This window comes from Rhinoderma darwinii, chromosome 8 (assembly GCF_050947455.1).
Source record: "Rhinoderma darwinii isolate aRhiDar2 chromosome 8, aRhiDar2.hap1, whole genome shotgun sequence".
Classification (NCBI taxonomy): Eukaryota; Metazoa; Chordata; class Amphibia; order Anura; family Rhinodermatidae; genus Rhinoderma; species Rhinoderma darwinii.
Window position 1 is genome coordinate 31051454 of NC_134694.1, and position 13414 is coordinate 31064867.

Sequence of the window (13414 nt, forward strand, 5' to 3'; positions counted from 1 at the left end):
GCCCTTTGTAGTCTGCACGGTTGCTGTCTGCACTTCCCGGTCTCAATGGCGTGTTTGCTGGCTATGGCAGTCGATTTATTGTCTCGTAGGTCTGGAGAGCTCCTTTCCACCCTCCTCACATGGCAGCGCCGGAACCGGAAGTACTAAACCTTTTTTAAAGCCATCTACTGTCCCTGCTGTGACCAGCTCCTGCGCTAGGCTATTCCACAGATTCACAGTTCTCACAGTAAGGGTGTGTTGACATTACCGTTCGTTACCGCTGAGCGGTTCCGTCTGAGGTTCCGTCGGGTTAACCCCTCAGCGGAAAGGCAAACGGAAACCTTAGCTTCCGCTTCCCTCACCATTGAACTCAATGGTGAACGAAACCTAGCTAATGGTTTCCGTCTGTCCCACTATAGATAGTGCCACAGTGCCCACATAGTACTACAGTGCTCACATATAAAGTGACACAGTGCCCACATATAAAGTGCCAGTGCTCACATAGTGCCACAATGCCAATTGTAGATAGTGCCACATTGCCCACATAGTACCACAGTGCCCACATATAAAGGGACATAGTGGCCACATATAAAGTGCCAGTGCCCACATAGTGCCACAGTGCCCATTGTAGATAGTGCCACAGAGCCCACATAGTGACATGTAGATAGCGCCACTGTGTCCCCTGTAGATAGTGCCACACCCCTCATATAGCACCCCCTCTGTAGATAGTACCCCCCTGTAGACAGCACAACCCCCTGTAGATAGCATCCCACTTGTAGTTACTACCGCCTCCCCTGTAGATAGCGCCACTGTAGGAGCGGAATCCGTCTGGCCAGGGATTTCTCATAGACGTAGCCCCTGACGCCTCTGTTCATACATGGACAGTGACGTCAGGAGAGCAGAATCCCCTGCCAGAGCGGGCCGGGGATTCCGCTCATAGACGGAGCCCCTGACGGCTCTGTCCATATATGGACAGTGACGTCAGGAGAGTGGAATCCCCTGCCACAGTGTACCGGGGATTTTCCGCTCCAGGATTAACACCTTGACGACACTGTCCATATATGGGTAGTGATGCCAGGGACATCTCCAGGAGCGGAATCCCCTGTCAGAGCAGGCTGTGGCCACTGGGGTTTCCGCTCCAAAATGGAGCTACAGTGGCGCGCTATCTATGGGGGATGGGCAGGGGGCTTGCTATCTTCAGGCAGGGTGTGCTATCTACATGGAGGGATGATAGCTACAAGACTGAAGTTCCCCGGCCAGAGATCTTGCGATGCTCTGGCCGGGGATTCAATTTTTGAAAGCCTGACATCACTGTCCTTCTATGGACAGTAATATCAAGGGCTTCCCAGGGCTCAGCGCTCAAAGTAGCGATGTGTGCGGGGAGTCCTCAGCCAGGATCAGTTTTTACCGGCCATTACAGGTATTGTTTCCTAAAAAATGGCCGGTATAAACGGATCCATTGTGTGATCGTGTGAATGTAGCCTTAAGAAGACTTGTCGCCTCTGGAGATTGAACCTTTTTTTCTCCAGACGGAGGGAGTTTCCCCTTGTCTTTTGAGGGGGTTTTACATGGAACAGGTTTTCACTATATTTCTTGTATGGGCCATTCATATATTTATATAAGTTAATCATGTCCGTACCCCCCTAGTCATCTCTTTTCAAGGCTAAATAGGTTTAATTCTTTTAATCTTTCCTCATAACTTAGATTCTCCTTATTAGTTTAGTTGCTCTTTGTATTTTTTCCAACTCCCGGGCATCCTTTCTATGAACTGGAGCCCAGAACTGAACAGCGTATTCTAGATGAGGCCGCACTAATGCTTTGTAAAGTGGTAATATTATATCCCTGTCCCGCGAGTCCATGCCTCTTTTGATACACGACAATATCTTGCTGGCCTTAGAAGCAGCTGATTGACATTGCATGCTGTTATTTAGTCTATGATCTATAAGTACACCCAGATCCTTCTCAACAAGTGACTTTCCCAGTATATCTCCCTCTAGGATATATGATGCATGCAGATTGTTGGTAGCCAGATGCATAACTTTACTTTTATCCACATTAAACCTGATTTGCCAACGAGATGCCCACTCAGTGTGTCCAAATCAGCTTGTAATTTACAAACATCTGCCATAGACTGAACAATACTACATAGCTTGGTGTCATCTGTAAAAATAGAAACAGTACTCTTAATCCGATTCCCCATATCATATATAAATAAATAAGTTGAATAATATGGTTCCCGGCACTGAACCCTGGGGTACACCACATATAACCGGGAACCATTCAGAGTAGGAATCATTGACCACAACTCTCTGGATACGGTGCTTGAGCCAATTTTCAATCCAATTACAAACTATACTTTCTAAACCTAAAGACCTTAATTTACATGACTTATGGTGTATTAAACGTCAATACTAATTAAAAGCTGTGTATTGCAATGTGGCATCTAAAATCTAGGATTTGTCTCATAAAAACTGTTTTGCATCCGTTCCTTTTCCATTCCGGACCATGCTCCTGTTTTTAATGGCCGATTGTGACACGTTTTGCATCCGTTCCTTTTCCATTCCGGGCCGTGCTCCTGTTTATAATGGCCAATTGTGACCTGTTTTTCACTGTTTAAAAAAAGGATGAATTTAATTTGTCAAATTTTGTGGTCCCAACCTACTAAAAACACCCACAGGAAGGTGACATGATTGACCAATCACCATTTTCTCTTGCTTTCAGAGTATAGAGAGCTTTGTCTGATCCCTCAGATTCTTTGCATTGGTTTCTGGCTTTTTCTCTGCAATTTTTTTACTTGCTACCATGTCCTCACAACTATTGAACCGTGTAATGCCACTTTGGCTGATTTCTCAGCAATTCGGACAACAATCGCAGATGTTGAAGCCCTTTGTAGACTGCCACAGTGCCCCCTGTAGGTAGTGACACACATCCTACTTTAGCTAGTGCCATACAGCCCCCTTTAAGTTAGTGCCACACAGCCCCCTTGTAGGTAGTGCCACACAGCCCCCTATTGGTAGTGTCACACAGCCCCTTTGTAGGCAGTGCCACACAGCCCACTTGTAGGCAGTGCCAAACACCACCACCTTGTAGAAAGCGATACACCGCCTCCTTGTACATAGCACTACACACCTCTCCCTGTACATAGCGCCATTGGGGCTCCCTCTAGGAGCGGAATCCCCGGCCAGAGCGTTGCTGACACTCTGGCTGGAGATTCCTCTTCAGGAGGAGCCCATGATGCCACTGTCCATATATAGATAGTGACGCCAGGGGCTCCCCCAGAAGTGGAATCCCCGGCCAGACCATCGGCAACGCTCTGGCTGAGGATTCCACCTCAAGAGAAGCCCTGATGTCACTGTCCATATATGTATAATGACGTCAGGGGCTTCTCCTGGAGTGGAATTCTTGGCCAGAACATCGGCAATACTCCACTCCTAGACAGGGGATCTGGCAAAAATGTTCTCCTCCTCGCATGCACTTCGCAATGTGAGGAGGAGGAGAGAGCAAGTGGCAGAAAGTACAGTCATCACTCGGATTACACATCCAAGTGCTGGCCGTGTTTTACATGGCCCCCTGGAGTTCTATGGGAGCCGTGTGGCTTGTTCCATTTTTTACCGGGCCGTCAAAAAATCGGCCGTGTGAATAGCCCCATTTGGGGTCAATTGTTTTTACTGCAACCGTGTGACGGCCATTAAAAAAACGTCCGTCATGCGGCCGAGAAACTGTTTAGTGTGAATAGGGTGTTAGGGTATGTTCCCACAGGTCGGATATGCTGCAAAAAAGTTCCTATTACAAAACCAGGGTGGTAAGTATAGACTATTTCTATTGAATTTAAACAAAAACAAGCTTTTGTTTTTTTTCAGATTCACAGCTTTTCTACTGCAAAAATCTTAACATTTGCTATTTTTTGCAACAAAAGTGTATTGATTCCAAATTGACATGCTGCGGAATAATAAAAACACACAGTTGTTGAAATTCCACAGCATTTACGCTACATGGGAACCCAGCCTACGGTTGCAGTCACACACTACTGCAAATCTGTTCTATTCATCTGAATGAAACTTACAGAAATGCATACACATGCTGCAGAAACAACCACATTCAGATGAATGGAACCGATTTTTAATTGCATAAATTTCTGCAACAAAATCTGCCGTGTGTGACTGCAACGTTAGGCTGGGTTCAAACGTAATTTAAATCCACAGCATGTCAGTTTATGCTGCGTTTTCATTGCTTTTCTGTTGCGGATTATCCCCAATAAATACAATGGGGATGCAAACCCCACAACAAATAGCCAAGTGCTGCAAAACTCGCAGCTCAAAAAAAAAAATTATACTTACCCAGAACTCCCTGCTTCTTCCTCCAGTCCGCCCCCTGGGATGCCGTTTCATTTCATGAAACTGCTGCAGTCAATCACAAGCTGCAGTCGTCACATGGGCTGCAGCGTCATCCAGGGAGGCCGGACGACAAAGAAGGGACGCGTGACCATGATAATGTTCGGGGTAGGTATGAACGTAATTAGTTTTTTTTTTCTCTCGCTGCTTTCTGCAGCGGAAATTCCACCCGAAAACATTTTGTGGTGCAGTTTTTCGGACGGAATGTGCTGCTGGTTGCAGGTTGGATATGCTGCATAGTTTTACGTAGCGTGTCTGACCCAGGCTTGTGGTGTATTTACATGAGGGGTTTTTTTTTGTTGCATTTTTTTACATAATTTTTGTGATAACCGCAAACCCAGGCAGTTTTTAATTCAAATTTGCAGTTTCCCACAATAAGAAAATCACATAAAAAATAGTGGCAAAAACAGACTCATAAATACACCCTCAGGGTATATTCATACACCGCAGATTTGTTGTGACTGTCCCATTCATCTGAATGTGGCTTGCAGAAATCCATGCACATGCTGCCAAAACAACACCATTCAGATGAATGTAACAAAATTATCTGCAACAAATCTCAGGATACCCATATATGTAGAAGATATGGTGTGTATTTTTGACAGCGTATCCACAGCATCTCTGCAGCGTTTCTGAATTTGAAAATCTGTCGCATGCTCTGATTTCAGTGCGGAAAATGTTTTCAATCTCACCTACTAACCTACTGTTAGCAACAGTATTCCACTGCTAATTTTCCTGTCCGCAAATCCGAATGGAAAATCCAACAAATCCGCTACTTTGTTCACACAGTGCAGACTTGATGCAGATTTTGCATGCATTTTTTAAGCCAAAAACAGAATTGGATCCAGTAAAGGAAACACTTTAAGGCTCAATGCACACGATGCTTATTACATGCAGTTTTGCCATGCGGATTTGGGTGCGGCAAATCCGCAGCGTAATACAGTACAGGCATAGTCAATGAGATTCCATGAAATTTTTAAATGTGATTACTATGACGCAATTAATCTGGTATACTCTGTTTTTATGACATTATGTTGGACTCCCTGTATCTTTGTTTATTCTATGTTTTTCATTTGTTTTTGGTGGACTCAAATGTCTAATAAAAAGTCTATTGGGAAAAAGATTCCAGGAAATCTCATTAAAACATGCTGCAGTATTTTTCAGGATGGAAATTGACATGCGGTGCGTTCTTTAGAATTTCCGCTTGCGAATTGTATCTGCCTAGTGCTGTGGAAAATCGCACCAAAACCCACAGCATGTAAAAACACCAAAAGACGCATCAAAACATAAAAACCCTGGTCACAGTCGTTCCTGACACAGATGTGGCCGGTGATTCCACTCCAGGAGAAGTCTCTGACATCACTATATGGACAGTGACGTCAGGGACTTCTCCAGGAGAGGAATTGCCGGCTGACGGGCCGCTGTGGCAGGGGATTTCGCTTCAGGAGCAGGGGACCGCCCCTTGACCTGCCTAAGTAGAGTCGTGTGTTAACGAACCTTCCTTTACCCCATCCTATCCCCCCACCCCCACCTTTAGGAAAGACACGTGACACCGAGGTTGGATGTGAAATGGCCACAGCAGCCGTTTATTAATTTTACAGTTTTATAAAAACAATTTAAATCCGAAACCTTCGGATAACTAGTTAGGAATCCACCAGAGAATTCCTTCTAATAATTCACATGACCCAACATGGGTCAGAAACGTAAATAACAATTTAACGTTAACATTAACCCGAGCAGAGGAAGTCCTTGAAGCCCTTTCAGATATTCCTTTTTTAAGAACACACCGAGTTAGCCATCTGCAAACCACTAATTACCTCCAGCCGTAAACCAGCTCGGAAGCACCGTTCACCTCTGCAGATGGCTCCAACCACTAGAAGTCCACTTCAAGGGGATAACACCCGATGAAGCCCTCAAGTGATATACCGACCACTAGAAGTCCACTTCAAAGGGATAACACCCGATGAAGCCTTCAAGTGATATACCTTCTACCAGAAGACCACTTCAAAGGGATAACACCCGATGAAGTCTTCAACCATGTACCTTTTTTGGGGGACGCATACCCCCGATGCGACCCCCCCCCCACCATTTTGTACTGACTGGCCTCAAGGACTCCCCCCGCCAGCTGCCATGACACCAGAACCTACTCAGGAAAAAAGGAAAAGCATGTTAGATAAGCACACAAATAAAACACAACACTCCTATACGGACGTACGCAAATACCCACCACGTAACAAACCAAGGGCGGGAGGGTGGGAGCTTGTCCTTACTGTGTTACTCCTTCCGCTGCTTCCGGCTCAATGCCGAAAACAGCGGGAAGAGCAGCAACGGCCCCCTGACTCCTCCCTGACCCCCTCCAACTCCCTCCAACTCTCCCTCACCAGTTAACCCTTTCCCTACCAGGGAGGTCATGGAGGCTTCCCCTCCAGCCCTGCAGGCTCCGTCCAGCCCCTTCTTCACCTGCCTAAGTAGAGTCGTGTGTTAACGAACCTTCCTTTACCCCATCCTATCCCCCCACCCCCACCTTTAGGAAAGACACGTGACACCGAGGTTGGATGTGAAATGGCCACAGCAGCCGTTTATTAATTTTACAGTTTTATAAAAACAATTTAAATCCGAAACCTTCGGATAACTAGTTAGGAATCCACCAGAGAATTCCTTCTAATAATTCACATGACCCAACATGGGTCAGAAACGTAAATAACAATTTAACGTTAACATTAACCCGAGCAGAGGAAGTCCTTGAAGCCCTTTCAGATATTCCTTTTTTAAGAACACACCGAGTTAGCCATCTGCAAACCACTAATTACCTCCAGCCGTAAACCAGCTCGGAAGCACCGTTCACCTCTGCAGATGGCTCCAACCACTAGAAGTCCACTTCAAGGGGATAACACCCGATGAAGCCCTCAAGTGATATACCGACCACTAGAAGTCCACTTCAAAGGGATAACACCCGATGAAGCCTTCAAGTGATATACCTTCTACCAGAAGACCACTTCAAAGGGATAACACCCGATGAAGTCTTCAACCATGTACCTTTTTTGGGGGACGCATACCCCCGATGCGACCCCCCCACCATTTTGTACTGACTGGCCTCAAGGACTCCCCCCGCCACAGCGAAACAGGCCTTGACCACCTTAAGCCTGTGAGTTCCTCCACACCACCACCGCCCTTTCTATGCCTTCTGCTATCGCCAAGCTCCAAAGATCAATGCCAACCTCGGTCAGATGAACCCCGTCACTCCTCCAGAAATTCCCCACTCCTGACTCCAAATCCCTATGCCTCACGCAAATGCCCCCGTTTTTTGCCACAAAACGGGATACCGCCCGATTAACTTTAATGCGAGCCTTATTGACTCTCTCCACAGATCTAGCTAACCGCCAATGCTTTCTTGGGACTATGTCCGACCACACTATCACCAACTTGGGATAAGATACCCACAAACACAACATATCATGTTTGATATCCCGCACCAACTCACGAAAGGGGCGGACTCCTAAGTCAATACCACCCACGTGCAACACTAAGACCTCCGGAACCCTATCAAGCCGAGCATATGTCTGGAATTCCGCCAACACCCTGCTCCACGACATACCTCTAAATCCCAGCCAATGCACAACCGCATCCTGTCGCGGAATGCGCAACTGGCGACCATCCGGGCGGACGTCCGCCCTCAAAGCCCCCCAGTGCACATAAGAATGACCCATCAACCACACCAAACACGGAGGCGAATCTGAAACGGAAAAAACAATTAGGCACCACCATATAACATTTTTAAAGCGTTAACAACAAAAATTCATAACATATGGGGGCGGACATAGGACTTAAACCTGTTGGACTCCCAACGACCAATACGCCGCACCCCCTCATCATCCAACCCCCAGCGCCCCGCTTCTGTTGCTGCGCCAATCCTGAAGGAATGAGATGAATATGAGCCTGCCGCAACACCAACCGCCGTCAAACATTTTTTAAATACAGCTCCAAACTGAAACCTGGACAAAAACGACCCGTCCACATGACGTAACAAAGGCAAATCTGGAGACCCCCTTTTTGGCGTAAAACCCCGCATGCACTCTACTGGGCACATAACCGACCCCGGGAGGGCGAACAAAACTATCAGTTTACCCTTCCCTACTTGGTCAGTTTTTTGACCGACGCAACCATACCTCCAGCCGATCTGCGAATAGGCTCACCTCCCCAGATCTCAGCCCCCCTGCCTGTTTGGTACTTGGCGACACCAACTCACCTGTTCTAAATGCCCCAAAGAACGCTAACGAAAAAGCCAACCAAAACAAATCCATTTCGTCTGAAGAACGACAGACCGATGCTAATGAACCGCCCAACGAGCTAAGCAAAGCAAACGACACAGGCCTTCTACTATCCGCCTCCACCCTACCTCGGCGCAACCCCTTCAAAGCCTGCGATACCAGAAATTCCTTCGATACATCCTGAAAGCCCCGCAACTTAAACCCAAACGCCACCGGTTCACCTTCGCCACTGAAAACCCCGCCTCCCAGGCGTCCCCTAACCAGTACAAAAGTGCCACCAACCTGTCTCTATCCGTATTGACGTCACCCAACTCTCTTACCCACTCCTCCCACTGCCTCCAACAAGCAGCATAAGCACTCCACGTCGTGCGCGCCAAAGACCTTTGTAACAGTTGTCCTACGGGACCGATACCAGATCCCAAAGATGTTCCGGACAAGCCAAACCGAGACGTTCCGCTCCCGGTGCCAATTGCCGAAACCGGTCCCACTGCGAGCGAGAAAGAGCATCAGCGATACAATTCCGTACTCCCGGGACATGCACCGCCACCACCCACGCGTTCAACGACAAACACACCAACACTAAATGTCGCAACAATTGAACTACCGGAGGAGAGGACGCCGTGATGTTATTAATGGCAAGCACCACCCCCATGCTGTCGCAGTAAAAACGGACCTTCTTATCCCTGAGCCTGTCCCCCCAAATGGTAGCCGCCACCACGATGGGAAACAGCTCGAGCAGGGCCAGATTCCGCGTGAGTCCACTGGACACCCAGCTAGCCGGCCATTGACCTGCGCACCACGGACCTCCCCCGTAAGCTCCAAAACCGCCCGCCCCAGCCGCATCCGTAAAAATATTCAAATCACTCGTATCCTGCGCTGGGGCCATCCATAGCGAGCGACCATTGTACTGGCCCAAGAAGTCATCCCAAACCTGAAGATCAGCTCGGTGCTCCTCCTTGAGCCGCACAAAATGATGCGGCGCACGCACTCCCGCCGTTGCCGCCGCCAACCTCCTACCAAACACCCTCCCCATCGGCATAATCCGGCAGGCGAAATTCAACTTCCCCAGCAGCGACTGAAGCTCCCGCAGCGTCATTTTCTTCATTCTACAAGCCCGCCGTACCTCCAGCCTCAAAGCACCCAACTTATCCGCAGGGAGACGACACTCCATTGCCACCGAGTCTATTTAGATTCCCAAAAAACAAATCGTCGCTACCGGGCCCTCCGTTTTTTCTGGCGCCAAAGGAATCCCAAAATCCCTCGCCACCTTCTGTAGTGCATGAAGCAAATTACCGCAAACCGGCGAACCCCCCGGGCCAACGCACAAAAAATCATCTAAGTAATGGATCAACGAGTCGACCCCGGATACTCCCCTCGTTACCCACTCCACGAAGCTACTAAACGCCTCGAAGTATGCACAAGAAAGGGAACACCCCATCGGAAGGCACCGATCCACGTAAAAAGCCCCATTCCAAAAACAACCCAACAGCCGTTGGCTTTCTGGATGAACCGGCAACAACCTGAACGCCGCCTCGATGTCGGTTTTTGCTAGCAGCGCACCTGGACCCGCAGCCCGCACTAACCCCACCGCCTTATCGAATGAGGTATAAACTACGGAGCACAACTCGTGATCAATCCCGTCATTTACCGACGAACCCTTGGGATACGATAAATGTTGAATCAAACGAAATTTTCCGGGCTCGCGTTTAGGGACAATACCCAACGGGGACACAACTAAATCTTTTACAGGCGACTCAACAAACGGCCCCGACATGCGGCCCAACGAAACTTCTTTTAACAACTTTTCCGACACGACTTTTGCATGCAAGTAAGCCGATTTTAAATTCCTCCGCGTAACCGGAACCTCATAAGGAGGCGGAGGAATAACAAAACCAACACGAAACCCTTCGTAAAGCAACTTAGCCGCCGCCCTATCCGGATACTCATTTAGATAAGGGGCCATCTTTTCCACCCTCACCGGCGACACCCCCTTGACCAGCCGCGGAAGGCTGGTTTCCTGACCTCTTTTTTCGCAGACATTTTGCCGCCCCGTGTGAAGCCCCATTACACTCGGAACACACGTGCTTGAACTTGCACGTGGCCCCGAACTTACACTGGCCTTCATTAAATTGCCAGCAAAAACCCGCCTTTCCCCCGCCGCTTTGTCCAACCTGACTAGACTGGCCTCCCTGGCCGGCGCTCCCGGGAAAGGACTGCCTAACCGGAGCCGTAACCCGTAACCAGAGAGCAATATCCTTCTGGTCCCACCGAATCGCCGGCCGAACCGCTTTTCGCTGACGGAATTGCTCATCGTACCGCAGCCACGCCTGACCCCCATACGCCCTATGAGCCTCCCCAATGGCATCAAAATAACAAAACAACGCCGAACAATTTTCCGGCGCCTTTTCCCCTATCACACTAGCCAATATGGCGAACGCCTGCGACCAATTAACGAACGTTTGCGGGATAAGCCTATACCGCCGCCGTTCTTCCTCGTCCTTTTTACTCTCGTCCCGCTTGCTCTTATCCAAATTAAATTTAGCGAGCGGCAAGAGAGAAAAAATCTCCACATATTCGTCCTTCCAGATCCGCTCGCGCACCTCCTGCTTTAAATGCGCCCCCAACGGACCTTCGAAACAAACGTACACCTCCCCCCGAGCACGGTCATCAATATGCACCCGATCGCCATCCTTTTGTGCCTCGGTCTGTACCGACACCGTGACCGCCTCCCTAACCGCCAGCACGGGCCGCGCCTGTACCAATCCCACGTCCCTGGGGCCCTCCCACACTACCGCCGGGGACACTTCCGAAACTACCGGCGCCGCCGCCCTATCTAGGCGCCCGACCAGCTCCCTCAAGCAAAGCACTAAATCTGCCAGACCCGCGCCATCGCGCCCGCCCGCGCCACTACCGGCCACCGATGCGACGCTAGCAGCCCCCCCCGCTGACACCCGACATAAAAATCGCTGGATACGACAATGATGGAGTTACACACTCACCGGGCCGCACAGGCGCTGTGTTCCCGTCAGCCGGACCATCCTGACCTCGACGATACACGTCCAGTTCACCTTCCTCCAGCTCCTCTCTCGCAGACGACTGGCCATCCCACCGACATCTTCGGATCGGAGATGATGAAGCGCTGACTGATGGGCCGGCAACCTGCCGCCCGACCGATGGAACCCAGACTTCCGACTGGACCTGTTGCCTCAACGTCGCTGCAGATCTAGGCGTCCGTCTCGATGATCCTGAAGAGGCCTGCCCCCTGGCCGGAACATCACCAGGCGGGGCGGCCGTACCTCGTCCTCCAGATCTTCCATCCGATGGTGGAGGGGTGACAGGGAGCCCGGCCTGCGACTCCCTGCTCACCGCCGGACCCCGTCGCGGCTTGGGATTCCTGCCAGGACGCAGGGCCTGGGAAGGGGCGGTCCCCCCAGCTGCCTGGCCTGCAGCGTCCGAGATCGGGCTCCCTCTGCGACGCCGTGTCCGCGGGACTGTCTCAGGACTGAGGCGCTCTGGAGGTCGAGACCGCCGGGAGGGACGGGTCGACCCGGCCTGCGTCGCCGTCACCCCCGGCAACGCTCTCTGCCTGCTCCGGACAGGAGCAGTTGTTGCCGACTCCCCCCCCGCCGCCATGCTAGGAAGGGGGCCGGGGGAGGGGAGCCTGTCCCCTGCAACAGACCCCGAACGCCGGGCCTGACGTGGCAACACGGCGTCCGGGATCCTCGCTAATGCAGCCACGGTCTCCTCCAGCCATCCGGGACCGTGGTGCACAGCAGCAGCACGCAGCTGCTCTAACAAAAATGCCTCTGACATGCTGTACGAGCGCGGGCAACGGGGAGCTTGTCCTTACTGTGTTACTCCTTCCGCTGCTTCCGGCTCAATGCCGAAAACAGCGGGAAGAGCAGCAACGGCCCCCTGACTCCTCCCTGACCCCCTCCAACTCCCTCCAACTCTCCCTCACCAGTTAACACTTTCCCTACCAGGGAGGTTCATGGAGGCTTCCCCTTCAGCCCTGCAGGCTCCGTCCAGCCCCTTCTACAGTGGCGCTATCTACAGGAAGGTATAGCATCTACAGGGGGTGCCATCTACAGGGGTGCTATATGTACAAGAGGGCTGTGTGGCACTACCTACAGTGGGCTGTGTGGCACTACCTAGAGGGGACTGTGTGGCACTACCTAGAGGGGGGCTGTGTTGCACTACGTAACTACAGGGGGGCTGGGTGGCACTACCTACCAGGGGGCTGTGTGGCTTTACCTACAGGGGGCCTGTGTGGCATTATCTACAGAGGGCAGTGTGTGGCAGTATGTACAGGGGGCTGTGTGTGGCAGTATGTACAGGGGGCTGTGTGGCATTATCTACAGAGGGCAGTGTGTGGCATTATCTACAGAGGGCGGTGTGTGGCAGTATGTACAGGGGGCTGTGGCAGTACCTACAGGGGGCTGTGTGGAAGTATCTACAGAGGGCAGTGTGTGGCATTATCTACAGCGGGCTGTGGCAATATCTTCAGGGGGCTGTGGCAATATCTACAGGGGGCTATGTGTGGCATTATCTACAGAGAGCAGTGTGTGGCATTAACTACAGAGGGCAGTGTGTGACATTATCTACAAGGGCAGTGTGCGGCATTATCTACAGAGGGCAGTGTGTGGCCTTATCTACAGGGGCAGTGTGTGGCAATATCTACAGGTGGCAGTGTGTGGCATTATCTACAGGGGGCTGTGTGACATTATCTACAGAGGCCGTTGAGTGCTATTATCTACAGAGGGCAGTGTGACATTA